The sequence below is a fragment of the Chroicocephalus ridibundus genome, chromosome 13 (genome assembly GCF_963924245.1).
Source record: "Chroicocephalus ridibundus chromosome 13, bChrRid1.1, whole genome shotgun sequence".
Taxonomy (NCBI): Eukaryota; Metazoa; Chordata; class Aves; order Charadriiformes; family Laridae; genus Chroicocephalus; species Chroicocephalus ridibundus.
Window position 1 is genome coordinate 1153679 of NC_086296.1, and position 23448 is coordinate 1177126.

General features: G+C 53.5%; 1 protein-coding gene across 1 annotated transcript in view; it reads left to right on the forward strand.

Moving 5' to 3' along the window:
* The window catches only part of TBX1 (T-box transcription factor 1), a 132361-nt gene that overhangs the window by 95004 nt on the left and 13909 nt on the right, over positions 1–23448 (forward strand). The gene's annotated exons all lie outside the window — the stretch shown is intronic.

The following is a 23448-nucleotide window of genomic DNA, read 5'->3' on the forward strand; positions in this document are numbered from 1 at the left end:
CCATCCCGCTCCAGCCCGGCTGTGTGTCTGGAGGCAGAGGTGGGCATGGGCGGCTGCCCCAAGGCTACTGGCCTTTTCGGCCGACTTCTTAAATCTGCAGTGGCAGTGCCAATGTAGCTGCAACATTTTTTAGATGTTCAAGAGGACAAAGTTGATACGTGATTCCTCTGCTCACCCCCCTGCTAACTTTGGATGCAAACTGTTTACAAACAGCTGTTGCAACATCCCTGAGGTCCAAAGGAAAATACGCTGCTACAGAGAAAAAGATCTTACCATGGACTATGTCCAGGAATTTCATGAACAGAGCCAGGAGCTTGTTCAGATGTTTCCCTTCTAGCCTCTGGGCTAGCAGGGTTTGTGGAGATGAGAGGGTTTATCATTGGCAACAGCTGTGACTGGAGCAGGGCTGCGACATGGCCTGGCATGGAGGACAGACAGCTTGAGGGAGGGTGGCCATCAGGGAGGACAGCCACTGAGGGCCCAGCCAGGCTGCAGGGACTCCCGTGGCAGCAGCAGCCACCGCTGCCCAGGTGATTGCTGCTTGGCCAAGGCCCTGCAGGCTGCAGTGGCACCTCTGTTCCCACAGCCAAGCCCTGGGGCAGGGGCCAGCGTGGCACGTGGTCCTCGGGGTGCTGCCAGGAGAACCGTGACCAGCTCTGGCTGGCCATGCCACGCCACGCCACGCCAAGGTGTGGCCCCTTGGCCACCAACTGTGCTGCGCCGCCATTGACTGCGCCTGTGCCAGCCCTGTCGCGTGAAAGGGTGCTGCCCCCATGCTCCCAACACCGGGACCCCTGGGGAAGGGAAGATGGGTTTTCTCTCCCTGTGGAGGATAGCGCAGTGCAAAGGCAATGGGATCTGCGACCATCAGCAGAGTCTCTGCCCAGCTGAGCGCTCGCTGGTGGCTGGGGTGGTGGGCGCAGGGTCTGCATGGGTGCTGGGACCCAGCCCGCTGCCTCCCTCCTCCCAGAGCGCGGCACACTTGCTCCTCAGGCTGCCACACCGTAAGGGCGTCATTCCCACTGTGTTTCAAAGAGAAATCCTCGTGTCTTCCCATGCCCTTACGCCATGAATCTCCCCTCTCCTTGCCCCACTGTGTTTTCTTTCCATCAGCAGGATCAGCACAAGGAGCTGCTTTCTCGCCCTGCAGAAATCCGTTGCTCAGCCACACAACAGAGGGCAAAAATAGCTTGTGAAAAAGAGGCAATCAGATCCCTCGAGCTAAATTTAAGTTTTCTTTTAAAGTCCCCCTTTCTGGAAGCAGTTTCCTGCTTTTCTAATTGGTGTTTCTGAAGGGAGAGAAAGAGGTCCCTGTTCCAGGGGTACTAAGCCCTTTAGAGATGCTTTAACTAACAAAGCAAAGATTAGAGAACACGGATCAGATGTTTTTCCTATCAAAGCCTTTTCTTTTCTTTCTTTCCTTTTTTTTCCCCCACTGTGGATGTTTTGAGTCTCCTCTGGGCCGGGCTTCATTAAGGCTGTTAACTTCGTAGCGCTGATGTCTCTTTGCCCAGCTCACAGTTTGGGTGGCCTGAACTAAAATCTCCCAAAGGGCTCGTTACAGGTGGTAGGCAGACAGGGCTGGAGCCTGGGCCACACCACATATCCCTGAGAGAAATGTGTTTCCCTGACCAAAAAAGCACAATATTATATTCTTAAAACATTCCAGCCCCGTCTGGGTGTTCTCTGCATGCATTCCTGTACGTGGGATTATTATTGTAGAGAATTTATAAAGTCATTCATTTCTCTGGAAGTGTATGACATGGGTTTTGGTTGAATGGGCCCAGTGCAAACTTAGAGCCATGTGGTGCTATAAAAACACAACAGTAAATAAATCAGCAGGGAGAATTTACACTTCAGCCTTCTGATTGTTTTTACATTCGGAGGCTCAGACTCAGAGCCAGAGTGTAAAATAAATACCTGTAGCACCGAAAATGCAGCGTCACATCTCGCCTGCTAGCAATCAAACCGGCGAAGCCGAGATACGTGCAAAGCAAGGGTGTTTACAGCGAGCTTGCGGTGACCTTTTTTTTCTTTGGCTGCTTCCTATTTTTCTTAGTGATACCTCAGATCTTTATTATGGTATTGTCGGTCCTAGTGCTCCTGTGAGTGAAGGTTGCGTCAGGCCTTCAAGGGTTTGAGTGCTTGATTTTTTTTTCACGGGGGTTATTTTTATCACAGCTCTTTAGAGGGGAAAAAAAAAAAAAAAGAAATCACTCCAGGCTGAAACTTGCCAGCTCCTGGGTGTTACCAGGAGGAAATCACGCTTTTCATCTGCGAAAAACAGGAATGAAAGGAGCCGGGAGATGAACATCCGGGCTCTGCGCTTCCATAGTCCTGCCATTGCGCAGGGAGCTCAGGGTGGGAGAGCCCAGTCCCAGGAAGGAGCCGCATGGGTCGAGCCCCCTCTCAAATCTGCCTTCGGTGGGAGCCAAATGGGGACCTCCTCGCCACGCTCACAAGGTGACCCTGCGATTTAGCGCTCTTCTATCGGAGGAATTCCTGCTGCGTTTGTCCCTGTATAACGTGAGAATGTCACTCAGCTGCAATTTCACCCGTGAAGAGGCAAAGGGTGAAATCATCTTTGATGACATCAAATTGTTTTCGGAAAACCAAAGCTATTCTGAGACGGGTGGAACTTTCCTATACTGAAGTAAACCTTTTCCGGGCACAAAAATGGATCACAAATCCTGCAAGCCACTAAAACAGCCCCTGGATTAACCTTCTCCCTGGGAGCCCCCAGGTTGCTCCGGTTGAGCTCTCCTCTGCTGACCATTGCACAAAAACAGATTTTTGCTTTACTGCCAAAAAAGCACTAGGGTTATTTACCACCTCAGAGCTGGGGCCATTGCCAGTTCCGATGGACCATTTCTCATTAGCAATTAGCATCTATCTCGCCACCGATGTCTCCTCCAGGACCGATCTGTAACAACGCCTGATTTTACCTGTCAGGCTGAAATCACCTCTTCCCACACAAAACAGATGCGGGGGACGTGTGCCAGCGTTGAGGTGACTCTAGGTGACCTGTAGCAGTGCCGTGCTTTTGCAACCCTCCGGCTGCCTCCGTCGCATGGCGAGGGACTCGGGGACAGCCCCCCTTGGGGACAGTAGCAGCAGCTCTGCCGTGCTTTCTAGCTCTAAGAGCCTGCTGTGCTTTTGGCACACTAGACAAAGTAATGCTGCTGGTGAAGGTATCTGAGAGCATAAGAAAATGTGGAATTTGGCTCAGTTAAAGGAATATATTACTGGCATTTGCATTTTCTGTATTTTCTTAGTGAAGCAAATCTCTAGTCTAATAAAAGGACAAGAATTAAGATAGCGGGGCTCCATCCGTGCCTTTAGTAAAAAGCAGTTGTTACACACACCCCCTCGACTCCCCAGCATGTGCAAGGCTGAATGGGCCACCTCTTCAGGCAGGTTAAGACTTTGACAGCTCTGACAGAGATCAGATTTAAGCCTGCGATTTAAATGCACATGTGAAAATGTGAACCTAAACTGTGTCTGCAAGAGAGCTTGTCCCCACCATCATGCCAATATTGTGGCTCTTAGTCTCTCCAAAGGTACAGAAACTCTGAACACTGGAAGGACATCAGTCTCTGTGAATGCATTATACAAGGCAGATTCCTGTTATCTTTAATAAGGGATTATTTTTGTTAGCCAAGCAGTAGAGTTATTGGATAGAAAAATGGAAGTATTTTCCTCTGGTGGGTCCCAGAACACCACCCTGCAGGAACAGCTGCCCCCTCCTCCCACCCCCAGCCCCAGCAGCGTCCTCCACTGTGCGTACACTTTTCATGGGTGAGGAAGATTTTGTTGAGTTTTTGGGTAATGGATCCTCTATGCTCACTTGCTCTCTGTTTGGATTGTGAAGGAGCCTTTCTAGCAAAGCAGTATTCAGTGGTGGTCTCCAGGAAAAGGCATTTCTTGCATTAAAAACAATAAAAGGCCCAATGTTTTACAGACAGATGTCCATCAACAGCTGGCGCTGGAGTGGGAAGAGAACACCGGATCTTCTCCATCGTCACAGTGCTGGGGCTCAGCGTAGCCACTTGTTTATTTAACAAGCTACATTATTAAACTGGACCTTGGGTTGTGATGGAAGCTCAACCCCCTGAAAAGCCACACAGATGCTTTGATCGTTTTGTAAAGACCCACTTGAGGGAACGTGCGCTTCATCAGGGATGCAGGGAAGGAAAAGGGCAAAGTCTGTATTTCACCAGCTTTCACTAAGTTGGGCCATTGACTCAGCTTGTCTTTGTCTCAGAGGTCTTTGGACTTTGTCTCATTTGCAAACTTAGCCGTACCAAAATCGTGTCGTCGGGGCAACATGCTCTGTGGGGAGCCTGGGCACCCAGGGCAGAGGCCTCTGTCCCCGTCCCAAATCCCCACTACAGGCAGCGCTTGGGGCAATGATAGCCCCTTACCCAGCCTCCCAAATCCTACTTGCACTTGGCTTTGAGCCCTTCTCTGTCCCACCACGCCGTCCCCAGCTGGTTCAGGCTATACCAAAGCCCAAAAAGGCTCCTGGGGCTCCCGGTGCGGGCGACCCTCAGGAGCGCTGCCTCCTGCTGCCAGGTACCTGGCCCTGGGCGGCCGTGTGCCACAAACACGTCATTCCCCCCCCGTGGCAGCTGCCCCCTAACTTTGTCACAGCAGCTGTTTCCCAGGACACGGCAACTCTTCCAGCTAGGAAGGGAACATTTTATCCAGCTGAGACTGGCCGGCAGTTTAAATGGGGAAATGTAATTACCCACACTTAAATTTGGCCTTGAGATGGCATCTGATGTCTCTGTTTGCGGTGAGCCCCTGTCGTGCTCGGAGTCAGCCTGCCCTCGGCGCAACACCTCGCCTGCCCATTGGAGGCAGCCCAAGCACTTGAGAAGAAGAGTCCCATGTCCAAAGATGTCCTGATAATTCAAGGCAGAAGTTAAACCAAGACTTCCAGAAATACTCTGAAAATCTGTCATTGCCCCAGGTTGTTCCTGTTCTCCCATCATCTGCAGGGAGGGGCTCGGGGGAAGCACTGTGGGGGCTGCAGGGGGGCCTGTCCTGGGGCGGTGCTGTCCCCCACAAAACCTGCGAGAGGATTCTCGGTTTGGGCCCCAAATTATTCCCACAAAGTCTTGTTCGCTTCAGGCACAGCCACCATTGCTTTTCCTCGGGCATTTGTCCACTGGATTTCCCCTGGTTTAAAAGGTCTCTGGGTAAAGCTGGGATCAGGGAGCAGCTCTTTGCCATCCCCTCCCTGCCAGACCCCCACTTGCGGGGGCACAGCGCATTGCACTAGGGGCGAGGGAGTCTCTGCCCCCCAAAACTACTCAGCTTTTCCTACTGGATATGGCAGTAAAAGCAGGGCCCTTCCCTGATGCTGTCTACGTGCTGGAGGTCAAATGTGCCTGGCTCAGCCCCCCCGGACACTGTGAATACCTGCCGGATGCCTGCTGAACTCGCTAAGCCAAAAACCCGCTCTCAGCGCCAGCAGCACCCAGGCCAGCCCGCCTCCCTCACCAGGGCAGGCTGTGCCCCCGGGAATGTCGCACTTCGACTTGATAGCGTCACTTTGGCCACCTGCTGAAGCCCCACTTGCTCCACCAATTGGGCAAGGCAGGCTGCCACGGGGACCCGGAGGCACTTTGTGGCGATCATGTGCCTTGGACAAGAGTTTTTGCAAGGCGGCAGATTTTCGGTAAAGGAGCCCAAAGCTGAGTCAGCTGCCAGGCCAAAGGGGAGGTTTGTACAAGCCTTTGGGCACGGAGTAACCAGTCAGAAAAGCTGTCCTGTACCAAGATCTCCCTCTCCGCGCAACGAGAGAGCGCTGCACTAAAAGCTGAGCGGGTTTTCCTGCCTCCACTCGCCTGCAGAGCTGCTTGCCCCTGCTGGCACAGCACAGCGCTTCGCCCCGGACCAGACAAAACTCCCGCAGGTTTGTCAGAGCATGAAATAAGGTGGAAATTGCTAAAGCCTGGCATTGACATGGAAGTGCTTGTCAGCACAGCAACACCAAGAAAAGCATGGTTTCTGAGGATTGTTTTGCAATGGCTGCATACTTTGATTGTTTCAAAGAGATTTTACATTTAATTTTTTTCTACTTAGCCAATTTATTCTTTGTCTGTGTTTTCAAGAAGTCTAAAATCACTACAGAACAACACAGCCACTGGGCTGCAAATGTGATATCCCCAAAGCTGTTATGTAGTCGTAGGTATTTTGGACTCTACTCCTGACACAAGTAACAAAAACAAACACTTGGAACAGATATGAAATTTTAACTAGATGTCAATCTATAGTTTTAGAATCATAAACAGCATAATCATTATTTATTCAGTGCAACCTAAAAGTTTCTGCTGTGTGTTCACTAAGGCTGCCATTTCAGGTTGGCCACAATATACTTCTGCTAAAGAAAGCAAATAGAAAATAAGAAATTCAGTCTCCGATAGTGCACCCAGGCACAATAATTCAGCATTGAATACAAAGGTTCTATTTACTTGGTGTGAGCCCAAAGTTAATCCTGTTCCATATAGCGGCTGCTGTGCTGGAAAGGTTGTACTGGACAATTCACTTTATTGGATTAACTTGGTGCATGAAGAGCCACCAGCGAGCCCCGTTCTTGGGAACTGCCATTATTCAACACTAGACCTATGCTGCACTTTCTTACAGTCCCATATTTCTCTTTCTGTAGTTTAGTTTTTGATGAACAACCCTCAGAATATACTTGGTCTGTTGAGCAGCAGGCACTCAGCGCCATTTCACCCCCCGTGGGTTCTTTCTGCTGGCAGCAGCCACTTGGAGAGCTGCTCAGAAGCGATGGGACCGTTAAGAAGAGGTGCTGCAGCAGCAAGCGGGACGGCCTCGCGGGGAAAGGAGCTTCCCAGTAGCCAAAGGCTGATAATAGACATGGGATTTGGCACCGTCAGCACACAAGTTACCTCCCATCAGCTGAGCTGCTGGAGCTGCTTTTCACACTTCTACCTGCACGTAATGCACTTTAGCCAGACCCTGCAGAAACGCACGCTTCTTGGCTGCCGGTTCCAGAACTGACTTAACAGCATAAATTCCACTGAGAGTCAGTGAGACTCAGGATGGTATTTTGCATGGTGCAAGCATTTTGGCAGCCTGCGTCACATCTGCAGAAGTGTGTAAGGGTTCCTGTTTAATGCAGGTAGTGCCTAGTGAAACTAATAAACCAGTCAGGAGGTCAGGACCAGTACTGCTCTGGTTTATTCATCTTTACTGCTCTTTATTTTCTCTCTCCATCACTGACCTTCAGCTGGCAAACTTGTGGGTACTCGGCAAACATGCACTTCAGTACTTCCTCACCTTTGAAAATGCAGCTCCACCTCCTAAATCACCACAGTCCTGGTGGGAAGTAGCCCGTCATGTATCACGAGCAGAGCCCCTGCAGCTGCGTGGAGATCAAGGCAGCCTCACTGATTCTTGACAGCTTCAGCAACCTCCATCAGCTGTCCCACCTCATAAGCAAGTTAATTATCATCATTTCTGCTGTAAAGCATTTAATGTCACAGCCAGACGCATGGATCTGTGTGAGTTAATCACTGCATGCTCTCTACACGCCGTTTTCTCTCCTGTTTCAAAAGACCTTGCTGTACCTCTAGGAAACTCCTCCTCAGAGAGCCCTGCGGTGTCCGTCCCCGCCGTGAGGTGGGTTTGCAGCTTTCCCCGGAGGCTGAGCTGTTAATGGGGAAATCGCTCGGGCTCGGCCCCCCGGCAGACTCGCATTTCCACGAGCAGACACAGGCTGCTGCGGACTCCCCGAAGCTTCAGGCAGATTTTCCGTGCGCTGCTCAGCTCTCACATAGCAGAGTGATGCCACACAGGGGTGCTAAAACTTCTTCTATAAAACATCTTCTTGCAAACCCCATTGTTGGGCTGTGGGAACCTGCCCCTCTGTCTGGAGGGCAGATCCAGCAAAGCCGGGCGGGGAGACTGCCCCTGGCCACCCAGGGCTGGCCTTAGCCCCGCTCTGCAAAATGATCTCATACCTCTTAGACCACAAAAGTAGAAATAAGGTGATTAGTAGGGAGGAATGGGTTGAAGCTGGCTTAGAAGGGATGAAAGGGAGTTTTCGGTTTATAGAGAGGTATGATTTTTTTTTAAAAAAAACATGCACACCGTCTCCAACTTGCTATTCTCATGAAGCCGCAGTTACCTGGTGGGTTAGAGGTCTCTTTGGATAAAATAAAATTTAAGTCAGTCAAACCACTTGCTGAATAAATGCAGGTCATCTGCAGTTATTTCAGAGGACAAACTCCAGCCAGACAGAGGATTTTCCTACCCAACAGCAAGCGCTGTCTGGTCGTGAATAAGCCAATATACAATATTGCATATACAATATATAGAATTAATTTCACTATAATATGGCTCAGGGATATTTTACCTGGATCCCTTACTGTGTAGGGCTGTAAAGATCTTAAAGGGTGAATTAATCTACTCACTGCTGTCACCAACCTGGGGACCATGTCACCCACTGTGATGCTCCTGCTCCCTGCCAAGGAAGGACCAATGTGTTTTCCCAGCAGCAAGGAGCGACAGCACCGCCACCACAGCCACCCCCACCCCAGGGTCCCAGCCTCCGGCCTCACGGGGAGATGGGCTGGCCCCGGAGGCCACTCGGCAGCTGACCACTGCCCGAGCAGTAACGCGAGCCCTGGCGATGGCTATGATCGTAGACAAATAGTAATAAATAAGCAGCAAAGCACTGCGACTTGACAAGCCTTGGGCATCCCTGGGGATTTGTAATGGGATATGGAGGTTTTCACCTCCTGGTCTCGGGTTCACATTTCAAATCCAGCCCTGCTCCGAAGTGACCAAAGGTCATTGCCAGGCTCAGTCGCCCGTGTGAAGACATAAATGGCCTCATTTCTCTAATTCCTCAAGCGAGTCTAGGGGGAGGACTGGATTTGTTTGGGTTTTATTATCCTGGTGGAACAGCCCAACAGCAAGGCTATCCGTGCGCCTCTCCCTGCAGTCCCCGTCCTGGCTGTGCCTGACGCCCGGACACCTGCCTGGCGGCTCCCAGGCACCGCGCCTGGCCCCAGCCCTGAAAGCACAGGGGGGCTGGCTTTGCTCTGGCGGAATCCTGCGCCTCATTTTACTTCTTCCATCTATAAATCTAAGTAAGAGCATGCATTTTTGGTGCGTCTTCTGTACAGGGCCCGGGAGATTTGCAGAGCTTGCTGTAAGTGTGAAGCTCACTATTTAATCACAGATCCTCAGCCTGTCCCCAGAGCTTGGTCCTGGTCCCTGCAGCCCAGATGTCACAGGAGTGCAGCAAATGGGTCCTTCTAACCAAACCCTACCTGAAAGGCAACGGCGCCAGTGCGGCCTCCCTCACCAGCTGCACCCTGGTGCCGTGGGCAGTCCTGGGCAGCCTGGGCATGGTTGCACTGCCACAGACCGTGCTGGCTTTGATTTCTTCAGTGGCATCTCTCTTTTCTCCAAGCACTGGGCTGCAGCTGGGACCAGGGGAAGAGCATTTATGACCCCTGCTCTGCCCGTGCTTTGCTCTGATGCAGGCAGGTGGTCGGGGCTGGGATGTCCCTGTCCCTGTGCCCTTGCAGGGCCACAGTGCTGTTGTTCACACCTTGCACCAGGCCTTTGCAGCAGCCCCTCCAGCCTGCGCATTTCTCATACCATTCAATGGGGTGTAGGGTTTGTTTTCCCTTTGTGGAGATCACCAGAGCAGCTCAGGGCTGACAGACAGACCTGCATAGGTTTGCAGATTGCTCTGGATTCCCAGGCATGGAGGTGTTTTATAAATATCCCCTATTATTACGGTGCTCTATTAATAACCGCCTTGGGGAACAATGGGAGCACGCAACAGCTTTGGTCATCTGATGCCAACCAGCCAAGCCTCCGTGGGGCCATGGGACATTCCCAGAAAAGCATCTATTTGGGGAAGCATAGCCTTTACACACAAGCCCAGGGGATGCGCGAGGCCCTGGAGGAGGCCGGGCTGTGCTGCCTACTCCTGGCAATGCGCTGCTCAGGAGCACGGATGCTCCTCGCTATCCCGAGTCCTCCCTGCACCCAATATGGGGACGTGGCGGGGCCCGGCCTGTTTGCAGGCCTCCCCTCACCCCACTGTCAGGGATGCACCAAGGCTGCGACCCTGGGAATCAGGTCCTACCTTTCCTCTTCCCCCGGCTGTGCCAGACGGGCAGGGCAGGCAGGGAAGGAACGTCACTTCGGGTAAATTTTGTTCTGCCCAGGCACTCTTGTGGTTGTAGCTCTTGCAAAATTTGATGAACTCCCCTAGGGATACACCCTGCACATTGTCACAGCCACAATGTCTGCGTCAACACGCATGGTTCAGGATGAGACAACTTTTGGGCAGCCTTGATGTTCAGTCAAAAGGCATTTCTGGGAGGAGGTGGGAGGTAAAGAGCTGATGGAGTGACCTAGCGTGTGTTCTTCTGCCAACCACTGCTTCCCACTCAGGCCAGAGATGGGGAGCTCACTGGGGACCCCCTGCCAGCCCTCACTGCTGCCTGTGCCCACGGCCTGCCCAGGCAGGGTAGACATCCCTCCTCGTTGTGCTGGGGACATGGCAGCAGGGCTCAGCAAAGGAAGCAGGAGAAAATGAAAGGAGGGAGCCCAGCCCTCATTTCCCCATGAGGGGCACGAGGGAGCCCCACTCCTGCCGGGTGTTACAGTCCCTGCTTGGGATCCTGCCAGGTTCACCAGGGAAAATGGTACCGTCTTTTTTTCACATTGTTCCTGATGGCTGGGCACTTCCTGAGCCTTTCCAGCATCGAGGGGAAGGGGAGCGAGAGGAAAACGGAACCTTTTTTATTTTCCTTCCTTTCGTAATTTCTCTGCGATCACAAAAAGCCATATTGCAGCTAATTTTCCTGCCTCCGTTCACACGGGCATTTTGCAAGGGCACAGGAATTCCTCTATGAGGGACGTGGGCTCTTCTGATGCCCCGCGCCCAGCACTGTGCCTCCCTGCGCTCCCCGAGCCACCAACTTATCAGCTTCCTGCACTCAGGAGCTTGGGGTGCAGCATCAGGCCCCGCATCCCTCCTGCTGCCCTGGCCTGGGGTGGCAGAGGCAGGGAATGGAAGCAGAAGCAAGGGCAGAGCCCGCGGCCCCGGGACCTTTGCGGGGGCAAAGGTGGGAATGCAGAGAGGGAGAAGAGAGGCTGCACCACAGGGCCATGAATCACCAGCCCCAGAGCATCAGGAAGGGCTGCTATCCCTGTGGGGTTGGGGAACAGGATAGTGCTGAGAACTAACATAACTCACCAGGCGCCATTTACAGCTGCTGTAACTGCGGATCTGCTGATCTCACTGACTCTGCACTGATTTACCCGGCTGAGGAGAGGGGTCTAAAAACGTGAAGGGAAATAAAAGTCGTGGAGTTTTGTGCTCTCTATTCATGATCGGCTCACTCAGCAGCTGTATAAAGAAGTTGCAGAGCTCAGCAGGTACCCAAGGGAACTTTCAGTGTGATATGAAGATGAAAAATCTTTCAGTTCATCACTTCTGGAAAAACAGAGGTTTTGCCTAACCTGAATGTTTCCAGGGCCCCAACGGGAGTGCAGCCCTACCCTTGGCGCAGGCAGGATGCTGCACGGATGCTCTTGCTCACGGGAGAGTATGTGTGGCCACGTTGGTTCCCTCTTGCTGTGCTGCAGTTTGCCAGCAAGGGAAAGCCAGTGACCCCCAGGGTGTTTCAGCAGGGGCTGGGCTGGGAACAGGCCTTCTTCTTGCCCCGAGCGTGATCAGAGCCCTGAGCCAAGCAAGGGGACCCGGCTCCGAGCATCCACCACCCCCTAATTCCTCCCCGGTTCAGCTTTCACTTGCTTTCCCTTAGTAAGGACATTCTTTTTCTCTTTACCAACTGCAAAGCTGGGGAAACCTAATGCCAGTATTAAGAAAAATACTTTTCAAATTATCCTTTAGTTCCAACAGCTTAATGTCCTTACACATGCTTAGTGTGGAGTTTCAGCCTTGTCTGTCTGCAGCGGGACAGCCCGCCCCGGTTGGAAGGAGCAGGACCCCTTTCATGTCAACGTGCCAGTCCCCTGGCCAGCTGCGGGGAGGAGAGGCCACGTGGAGCATCGGGCCCTCCCAGGAGGAGACTCCCGGGAAGGGCTGTGCACAAATAGCTGGTTAGGGTTTTAAGGTTGTATCCACCCGTGCTGGAACAGATGCAATGAGTGGAGTGGTCCTGCGTTCACTGTGGGGGGTGCTGCAGCCCCTGTGCTCTCATGTTGGCTCTGAGAGCAGGCCCTGGTGCCCAAGACTTCAGTGTGGGTATGGCCGTGCTTTGTGCCCTGTGTGTGTAGAGCTCCGAGCACAGGGAAGGACTAACCCCCAGAACGAGCCTGGGGATTTCATGTTTGCCATCGCAAACGATGGAGGCTCTGCCATCGTCCCCTCAAGATGGGAATGGGAGGTATGTGCCAGATGAGCCTGTGGAGAGTGGAGCAGTCGAGACAATGACATCCAGGGGTCTGTGCCGGCACAGATGATCCTTTCAGAGAGTGACAGGACAGGCAGGAGCAAGGCTGCAAGGTGGTCTGCTGCTGAGCCCTTCCTACCTCCCCACGCCGCTGGAGCCTGGATGATGGCAGCCCAGAGCCGGTGGGGATGGCTGGCAGCTTGTCAGGTGCTTTTCCAGTTGCTGTGGTCAGAGCCTGCACCCTCAAGCCCGTGCCACCCACCCTGCACAGCTCCTCTGCATCGCACGGCCGTCCCGCCTGCCTTCCCGGGGATTTCTGGGTGAGGGAACACGTCACCCCAAAGCGGGGCTGCCCTCCACCCCTCTCTGCTCCCCCTCCTGCCCTCTCCTGCTCCACAAATAAACAGGGAGGTGCTGACAGCTACCAGGTTTGGCCAGAAGATTTTTGACAGAAAATTGAAGCCCCTGCTGCGAGGAGGGCGAGCTGGGGGGGCTGCGTCTTGCAGGGCAGCCAGGAGTGCGGCCGGGCTGAGGAGGCTGCATTTGTAAAGCAAATGCAAATACCAGCCTGATGCTCACCTGAGCAGGGAGAGCTGTGAAAGCCCAGCCCAACATTTAATTTCCTTTTCTCTCTTTTTTTTCCCTGAAGTAACTCATACATAACATCTGGCATTCATCTTTTCTTTCCTTCACACGCACGGCAGAAACCCTGGTGTGAGTCATGTCCATTTAAATATGGAAGCACATCATAAAACCTAATGGAGAGTCCAAGAGGTGAGCTTTTATGTGGTTAAAACTCATAGAGAGGTCAAGATTGTTTGGTTTAAACATGGGGGGTCATTCTGCGCATGAAGGTGGTCCTCTAAACCTTTAGAAAGGCTTGTTTGCTCAGCGCGAGAGCTCAGCTCAGCACCCTGCAGTTTTACTGTCCAGCTCTCGACGGCACTGTGACTGCTGCAGGGAAAGGCTGCGTCACCACAGCACTCCCCGTCACCAACAGAGGGGAAACACGGGGTGTGGGCTGTATCCTGCAGCCACGGGGAGCTCATGGCCTCATGGAAGGGTCCCCAGCCAGTAGCAGAAGTGGGAATTGGGGCTGTGTTGATGATGGGGTTTCGGGGTTGTCATGGCAGAAGGCAGCCATGGTCACACTGCCTGTCCCACAAGACCAGGGGAGGTTTGCATTCGCCCGTCGCCTGTAAAACCTGCCACGTTTTATAGGACAGGGAAAAGGAGGAGTGTTAACAATTCATTTCTCCTTGTTCAACTCCGTTCTTGATTTATTGACTCTGAAATAATTTTTGATAACCATTTATTACTACTTTATTGGCTAGTTTATTGTGATTAAGCACACGATAAAGCAAACCTTCTGGTTGGTGCTGGCGTAAAGATGCTCTTTGATCTCCAAATTATTTTGCCTGATGTACATTAGCTTGAGCCAAAACTGGGCATCTGCAGCCCGTCTGGGGTAAGGCAGTCCCTGCCTGTCCCTGGGACAGAGTCTTGTCCCAGTGACTGTCCCAGCCATGGGCGTGAGTGAGTACCAGCCTGGGGAGGCAAAGGCAGGACCTGCCCCTCTGCCACTGGAATAGACCAGCTCAAAGCTTTAGGCTTCTCCTTGCCGATCCCCTGGACAGGGATGATTTTTTACTGTAAGCAAACAAGTCAGCCAGGGTTATTAACCCTGGATTATATCAATGTGGATGATCGGTGTAGCCAAGATCACATCCGACCCTCTCTTCAGCACAGTATTAGCTGTGGCAGACACCAGAGTCGATCTATCCCCTGTCCTCAGACACCTGCTCCGATCAGAGGCTGCAGATTTAGGATGCAATGAAAATAATGACAGCCAGGGGCAAAGTCCCTGACAATTTAGGGACATTAAGCACTTAGGGTCTGCTCTGTGGTCCTCTCTCCCTCCAGCCTTGTTGCCATTTCTGTAACAACATCTCTATTTACTGCTGGTGTCCCTGGACATCTAATGCCGATGTGACGAGTGTTTGGACTAACGTAAGCCCCTTCCTCAGCTGTCTTTTGAATTTTCCACTGTTTAATCCCCAGTTGACAAGTTAGCCCTGGATTGGATGATAGTAGCCTCACTCCTCTGAGAGTGAAGGAGGAGGTGATGGTCCCTGCTCGAGAATCTCCCCCTGCCCCAGTATTGTATGGCCACAGGGGCCAGCGCAGCGGGACCAGCCTTTGAACAGAATCAAGGAGCAATGGCTGGTCCCTGTGGTGATGAGGAACCTCCCAGGTAACCGATTGGCATATCCCGCTCCTGACCCCAAAGTCTGGGGCCTGATCCCCTTGCTGGGGATGCTGGGGATGCTCTTCACACCTCCTGCTCCTTTCCTGCAAACCCAAGGGACAAACGATACCCTCATCCCATGCCGACCTGCTCTGTATCCGCTGCACTCGTGTTTGTCCATCACCCGCCAGGCTGCTCTCGAGGAAAGCAAAGCGAAGCTGGGTTTCTGCACTCTGGCTAATTTGTGGTTTCTCCTCGGCCAAGGAGGAGACATTAAGCACTGAAGACATTTAAGTGCTTGGGAGAAGGTGCGATTTCATTTAATGTTGCTCTGTCCTGTCCCTCTCTGCTTCCTGCCAAAAAACTGTCAGTTCCAGCCCAGCTTCCCGTTTGCTTGTTCTTTGCCATACCATGAAGTCTGGGCTCAGTTTGTAGCTCCTATAACTGCAGGAAAACAAATCCATCCTGCCCTCACAGCCCAGGACTGTTCCCGAACTTCCCTGGGCCCTGAATTTGCTCTTCTACTACCCCTTCTCTCCAAGCCTTGCCTCTGCTTGCTGCAAAAAGGCAGGGAAAATGGAATCTCCTGCTAATAAACAATCCAGGTCTAGGTCTTGTTTGAAGAGTCAAAAATGGCCCCTGTCCAGGCTGACTTGCAGCCTTTTGCCTTGCCAAAGCCGAGAGAAGTGGGGAAGAGTCTGCCAAACTGGGCTGCTTTTAGACCCAGGCTTGTGCAGAAGGGAGACAGACAGCAGGACGCTGACACCCAACCCACACTGCTCTAGCTTCTCAGCAGGGCACGATGACGGGATTTACCTTGTTGCCTCAGCCCCATTCCCCTGTCACTGTCTCCCTTGCCCTTTTTCCATTTTCAGGTACAAGATCTGCTAGTCCTTCCGAGGCGTTTCCATGCAGGTCTGGCAGAGACGCTGCCATATGTTTTTCATTTTGATAACTCCCCTATGGTGTCTGTTATCACCCAAGTCTCTATTAAGATTTATTCCTGTTATTGTAGCAGTCATTTTCCCCAGTACATGTGCATTGTATTTGGAGAGAGTCATAACCACTCTCCACATCCAACAGATGCTGTAGTCAGAGCGACTCCTGCTTCCATTTACCAGACCTTTCTACTAATACGGGATTTCACCAATAACCACAAGTGCTGTTCACTCCCCAAGATTTCCGCACTGTCATTTCTTGACTGTTAGCGGCAAAACACTAATCAGCACTCCAGTCCCTTGCAAAGGGAAGGTTTTGCTTGGCTTTGCTTTTCAGCCACTTTCCCATTGAAAGTGGTGAGAGAGTCCCGCTCCTGACGACTGGAGGGCTGAGCAAGGATGGGACACGCAGACCCGGGGTGCGCAATGGCCAATGTGAGAGGACTAAAAGGTTGGTTCCTCTCACTCGTAGAATTTGATGAGGGTGGGTTGGGGAAGGTGATGGGATCTGCTGGACCCGGCATGTGGATTTAAGAAGGGGCCAAGGTGCCTTGCCTGTGGCTGGGTGCAGCCGGGAGGGCTCAGGCTTCGCTGGCATTGGTTTGGTGGCTTTGACTCTCCAGCCTCACCTTCCCTGCCTGCCCAGCACCACTGAGAGCAGAGGCTGAGAGCAGGCCGACAGGAGCTGCCTTGGTGGACAAGCAAACCCAGGGGCAAACATCCTGAGGACAAAACAGCACAGCCTTTTCCCTCTGAGACTCCGGCTTCACCTGGGAAATCCATCCCTGTGCCCACAGCCTTTGCTAGGATATCTCAAAGTTGCTGGGTAAAACCAGTTATAGGGCAGAATAGTGCTGTAACAGTGCGGTGGTGAAAACCAGGGGGTGAAATGGTTTCTCTCGGTCCCAGTATCAAGGCACGCGGGTGACAGCCAGAGAAAAATCACTGTTCATTTTTCACGCCCTTGCACTGGGACACGGGCATGGCCAGGAGCCTGCAAGGCAGCCAGGGATCCAGTGAGCCCCAGCAGCACCCCCAAGATGAGCAGAGCGGGGATCTTGGCAGTGGCCAGCCCCACCACGGCTCTACCTCTTGGCAGGAGGGCATGAAAGAGATGTCCCCCCTCCCCAGGGCCTGGCAGCCACCCTGGCCTGGCAGCTGCGGTGCTGTGCTCCCCGTCGCAGGCAGCAGTGCGGCTTGGGCTCCCTCAGCCAGGCAGCCTGCCCGCAGCATCCACAGACCCTTCCAATTTGCCCCTCTTTCATCCCGTAGCAGTTTGGTCGGCTCGTACGGAAGAAAGGAGCTCCAAATGCTTTCCGGGCCTAATAATATCCATCAAAGCATTTCCAGGGCTGAGGCGAGGATATACACTGCAGCACGCAGAGCAGGAAATGGGCTCGGGTTTTCCAAAGCCGCCTCTTCCAGCCAGAGCAAACCACAAGATCACGGGAGGACAAGAGCACTGCGCTCGTGGCTTTGTTTGCCCCAGAAGGAATTGATTTGATGAGAAAGGAAATTGGCTTTCTTTAATCTGTCCTTGTGCTAATTCCGCAGAGGAAGGCGTGAGCCGGCTTGCGCTGGCAAGGAAGAGATCAGCCACTGCATCGACGGTTCTCGAAACTGAACCACCCCTCTGTGCCAGTCAGTTCGTGCTATTTGTGAGGATGGCGGTGTTTCCCAGGCCATGGCCCATGGGAATCGCCTGCCAACCGCAGCGAGCCGTGTGTGGCAGCGGAGAAGAGCCCCCACCTCCAAGGCCAGTGGCAGCCAGGGCCCCCGCAGAGCTAGCGGCCAGCACAGCTTGGCCCCGGGTGTGTTATGGGCGCCCTTACGTGTGCGTCTTCCTCAGATGGCAGGGGTCCCGCTGCTGGCTTCACCGGGGCCAGGTTTTCTCCAGCAAAAGCCCGGAGGAAGGAATCAGCTGTGCTGCTTCTCATCTCTGGGCAGTCTGACTGCTCCTTCACAGCTCTTTTCCAAACCCCCTCTCTGAGCCCAGCAGGACAAGAATGAGGATGTTCCTCATGCATCATCCTCGTGTGTGAGAACAGGTTAGATTCGATCACCCTTTCCCATTAAAAATATTCTTTGAGAGAATCAGAAGAAACTTTAAAAATCCATGGGAATGTGGATTCCTGACCAGTTCCAGGCTGGCATTTCAACTAAAAAGGGGGAAATGGAATTAATGAGTAGGAAGAACATGAGCTAACTGAGATGTCATCAGAGAAGAGCTAGAAATGGTGCAATGCTATTTTATACAACAAAACCTAAAAATACAATAAATAAATTATACAAAAACCTAAACCAGGATTATCCTGGATCCCTTTCAATGCCAAACAGCTTTCCCAAGGTGACTAAACATCATCACTGTTGCTTGCACAGAAGGACATTGGGATGCAACTCGCAAAGGGATTTAAATGTGCCAAGCAACACTGGGCGCCCCGTGTTGAACTTGTTTGAGGCATCACAGAGGCAGGAGTGGGAGCACTGAGCCTTGCTCTGCTCTTCTCTGCTTCGCTATGCTTAGTTAGCTTGGTAACACGCCATTGCCTTTAGCAGGGCTTGCTCAGGGATTACAAAGCCTATTGTAGGGGCTTCCAGGCGTCTGGTGAAGTCCCTGCCCCTTCCTTTCCGTGAGATGCCAGTTAAGGGGTGCCAGGGCTCTGGTCAGGACTCTGCGGGCAGGAGCACGCAGGGTGCAGGGCACCTCACCCAGCCGGTCTCTGTGCCCCGCAGGCCCTGACCGCAGTGGCTGCTGCTCTGGCAGCCTGGCCCCAGCACCCGCAGCAAGGTGTCTGCTGGGTTGATGGGCTGGTGGAAGCAGGAGCGAGAGCAATGCCCTGAAATCCTCAAATTACTTGTGCCTAGGGAGAGTGATATGCTGTCGGTAATATTGGGGCGGGTCTGCAGGCAGGCAGAAGGGACCACTGCTCCTGTCCCACCACAACACTCAGAAAAGGGCGAGGTGTCCCCCAGGGCACGAGGAAATAGCAAATGGAGCTGAGAACAACCCACAGGTCACAAAATCCACCAAGAACAAGTGGGTAAAGTGAGATGGAAGAGAAGGAGAAGGAGAAGGAGAAGGAGAAGGAGAAGGAGAAGGAGAAGGAGAAGGAGAAGGAGAGAAGGGAGAAGAGAAAGGAGTGGAGCAGGCTGGCAGAAGTAACACTGCTTCTTTGCAGACAAACATGGGCTTCAGGAAGGGTCCTGGGCTCGTCTTCAGGTCTGCTCTGTGCTCCCAGAGACTGCAATCTCCTGAATGTCTTTGATACGCGCGAGCTGCCCTCGGTGACAGTGCAGAGCCCAGTGCCTCTCAGCTGGACAGGTTCCAGAGGGTACAGCTCCAGCACTGACGCAAGAGGAAAAATCTCCGGGATGGAGTTAGTCAGTTTTTGTGCTGGATTGGATTTGAAGAAGCAGCTGACGTCGGCTGAAGCATCCGTTCCTTATGGTGCTTAGGTTAAGTTTGCAATGTGTCCAGTGAAATACTCGTCAATACAGGGAGAGGATTTATCCCAGTGGGAGCTCTGTAGATTGTACAGCCTCCCATTAGCATGCCGAGCCCTGTGGTTTATTGTTTGTGTTCATTTGTTTGTGTTAAGATAGTGTGTTGTGTTAGTGATTAATATATAACATCATCTGCCACACCAAATCTCCATGAAAACATATGAGCTCCAGAACAACTGAAATTGAGCTGTTCTTTGCTGTGACAGGGGACAAGGTGGAACAACAAGGAATGTCAGGGGTATTTTACGGACCTAACAGAAAAGGGAAAAAGCCTTTGCAAGGAAAAAAATCCTTACAGGACGTCTACAGCAAGTGCGGGCAGAGAGCTTTGGGGGACACTTCATCTCCTGACAGTGACTGGGCTCCATAATGCCCCGCCACGCGAGGACTGTGCCCATTTAACGGCAGCCCCATGCGGGGTGGCACCATCTCGGCCCCCCTGCATGGAAGTGTCCCCCCCCCACAGCCAACTGGCACAGCTGCGGCCGCTCCACCCGCACAAGGCGCCTATGTGGGTCAGGCCTCAGTGACTGCATCCAAACGAGAACCAGGCTGGCTTTAGCCAAAATAAATGTCTGCACAGGATGCTGCTGCGGGACTGAGTGAATATAAACCTTTGGTGCAACAACCCCAACCAAGTCACAGAGAAATGCTTCCCCTTCCCTCTAGCGACTCGGTTGCAAGTGGGTGGCTTGAGAACGACTCTCGCTCCACAGAGAGGATCTAGCAAGGAGCAGCGAGGCAGCAGCTTTCCCTTCGGATGAGGTGCAGTGGCAGTGGCCTCCTGCGCTCTGTGGGGCTCCTCGCTGCTCTTCCCAAACTTGTGCTGCGATAAAGAAACACAGGTCAACGGAGCCAGTTTTGGCACCTCGATACTGGGGGGTGGCGGGTGTCCTTCTTTCAAACTAAAAGCGCCTCATTCCTCTGTAGCTGCAGCTCCGTTTCCCTGTGGGCGTGGGGAGCGCAGGCAGTCGGGCAGGAGCTTCTCCCTCCTCGCCAGGGCCGGTGTGCGAGTGGGGAAAGGGCCAGGCCAGAGGGGACGGGCACAAATTCGCAATAAGTGGCAGACATATGTGTCAGCCCCAGGCAGCAGAGCAGTACCCCCGTACAGAGCTTTTTGACAGCATTAATGAACATTAATGACGACAGGAGTGACAGAGAGTCGACTGGTTTTAGAGGCAGCTCCTGGTGCACTGTAAACCAGAGGAGCTGGGCTGGGCTCCTGGGGGAGCCCCAGGCAATGACCCCAACTGCCAGGCCCCTTGCCCAGGCCACCCCGGAGCTCCCAAGGGAGCTCTGCGCGCCGGGGCTGGGCGGGGGTCCCAAAAACTCCACAGCCTCAAACCGTGGGCCACACAGGGCAGCTGCACTGCAGGAGAGCATGGATATCTCACTGGAGAAGCATGAGCCGTTGTCAGCGTGCTGGGGCGGGGAGGGGGGGAGAAAAAAAAGGAAAAGGAAAAAAGAGGGAGAAAGGGAGAAATCCTGCCGGCTGTGTGCTTGGGGGGAGTGGCTGACAGTTTTATTTCTGAGAATTTCCCCATGCGTGATCTTTACATTGGGATCTGCAGGCAAGTGACCCCATAAAAATAACCTGAAATCCCCATGGCAAATAATGTGGAGCCAAGGCTGGCATGCGGGAGCCAGTGGGGAGTGCAGGGGGTGCAGGGGATGCAGGAGCCCAGCCCCGCTCCCCTGGCCCCCACGGAGCCCCACATACAGCTGCAGGGTCAGGCAGCTCGTGGAGCCCCGCAAGCCCCAGCTTTCCCAGGCGTGTCACTGGCTATTGGCAAGAAAACAACTGTTGTTCTGAGGATTGTACTGGTTATAACAATTATTTGTTATTAGATGTTTTCTTCCTCAGGTGTTTATCTCCCTTCTTTTTATTTCATTCGTTCATTCTTTCTTTCTCTTTTATTCTTTGTCTCCCTCTCTCTTTAGCCCTTCCCTTCCCTCCGCTCCGCTCTTCCCTCTCCTTCCATTCCCTCCTTCCCCAGCCCCGACTCCCTCCGGCGGAGCACAGCGCGGTTGGGGTGCGGAGCCGGGGACGCCGGCGGCGGCGGTCCGGGCAGGAGCGGCTCCCGGCGCAGCCTCAGGTGCCCGGTCCCGGCCGCCCCGCCGCCGCCGTGGCCGCGGCCGCAGGGGGACGAGCCGCGGGGCCGCGCACCTGCCGCGCTGCCGCGGGACGGGACGGGGCGGCTCAGCTCCCCGCTCAGCACCGGGCCGGGGCAGTGCCGCCCGCTGCCGCCGCTCGGGCGTCCGGGACCGGAGGGGAGCCGCTCGGGGCGGCCGCGGGGACTCTGGAGGCCGCGCAACGGGGGCGAACGGCGTCGGGGCGCCCCGGGGAAAGCAGCGAGCTGCAGCGGGGCAGCAAGCCCCGACGAGCGGCCGGGGACCCCGCGGGGCGCCGCGCGGGAACGGCCGCTGCCACCGAGCCGGGGGCCCAGCTCAGCACCCCCAGCACAAGCCGCTCCGGCAGCGGGAAAGCGGGTGGGCAAAGCGGCTCCGGCTCGGGCTCGCCTTGCCTTGCCTTGTCTTCGTCTGTCCTCATCGGCCTGGCCGTCTTTCCGATGACTCGCTCTGTCTCTCTGTTTCTTCTTTCTTTCTTTTTCCTTTCCTTTCCTTTCCTTTCCTTTCCTTTCCTTTCCTTTCCTTTCCTTTCCTTTCCTTTCCTTTCCTTTCCTTTCCTTTCCTTCTCTTTCCTTTTCCTTTCCTTTCCTTTCCTTTCCTTTCCTTTCCTTTCCTTTCCTTTCCTTTCCTTTCCTTTCCTTTCCTTCTTCCTTCCTTTCCCTTTCTTTCCTTTCTTTCTTTCCTTTCTTTCTTTCTTTCTTTCTTTCTTTTCTTTCTTTCTTTCTTTCTTTCTTTCTTTCTTTTCTTTCTTTCTTTCTTTCTTTCTTTCTTTCTTTCTTTCTTTCTTTCTCTTTCTTTCTTTCTTTCTTTCTTTCTTTCTTTTCTTTCTTTCTTTCTTTCTTTCTTTCTTTCTTTCTTTCTTTCTTTCTTTCTTTCTTTCTTTCTTTCTTTCTTTCTTTCTTTCTTTCTTTCTATTTTTCTATTTTTCTAATGTTTCTTGCTTTTCCTTCTTATTTTCCTTTCTTTCATTCTTTCTTTCTTTCTTTTTTCTAATGTTTCTTTGCTTTTCCTTCTTATCTTTCTTTCTTTCTATTTTTCTATTTTTCTAATGTTTCTTTGCTTTTCCTCCTTATCTTTCTTTCTTTCTATTTTTCTGTTTCTTCGCTTTTCCTTCTTATTTTCCTTCCTTCCTTCCTTCCTTCCTTCCTTCCTTCCTTCCTTTCTTTCTTTCTTTCTTTCTTTCTTTCTTTCTTTCTTTCTTTCTTTCTTCTTTCTCTTGCCCTACTTTCTCTCTTTCTCACTGTCTCTCGTAGTGGGTAACACATTTGATTTTTGGAGTTGTTAGACAGATTGGTTAATTTTGGTTCCCATAGTTCAAATGTCAGTTGCAAAATAATACTAATAGTCGCCGTAGTCGGAGTAATAACGAGGATGACTGTAACTGTAATAACAGTACTCATCGATAACGGTCTCAAATTAAACGCCAGAAAATTCCCGTTTTTCCCGGGACCAGCGGGAGCCTCAGGCTTTTTTCACCTGCCGAGATCTCCCCGGTCTCATCTTTATTTCCCCCCTTACAACGAGTCCGCGGTTCCCGTTAGCCGAACCGCCACGAATTATCCCTGTTCCTCCAGCAGCACCGCTACCGGCAGCGCCGGCCTGTCCCGCACTGCTCTTTCCATCGCCGCGGCGGGCGGGCAAGCGCGGGGGCCGCGGGGTTCGCCCCCCCCGGGCTCGGCCGTGGGAGCCTGCCCGGGGCGCCCCGCCGCAGGGCTCTTCGTCTGGGAAGCGTGCGGAGAAATCAGCATGTGCGGAGCTGTGCGCGGAGCGCGGTGCCGGCCCTGCGCGGTCCCGGCCCCGGCTTGCTGCCCCTGTCCCCCCCGGCGCCGCCGTGCCAAGCCCGAGCAGGGCCGTGCGGGGCCGCCCCCGGCTCCCCCGCAGAGTCTGCGGCCCCCCCCCCACCCCCGCAGCCCGGGCTCGCCGGGGGCCCGTCGGGGCGCAGGGGTTGGGGGGCGGGAGGGACGGCGGGGCCGGGCAAGGGCCGGGGGAGCGGGCAGAAAGGAGGGATCGCGGGAGGGACGGGAGGAGAGATGCGGACGGAGGGGTGAGTGCGAAGGGCGGACGGAGGGAAGGAAGGCGGCGGGGCTGTGTCCCCGCCGGGCCCCGGGGGCGCGGGGAGAGCCCGTCGTGGGGACCCGGGCACCTCCGCATCAAAAGGGCCGTGGCTCAGTGTGAGCACGGCCCCGGCGCTGGAGCAGAGCGG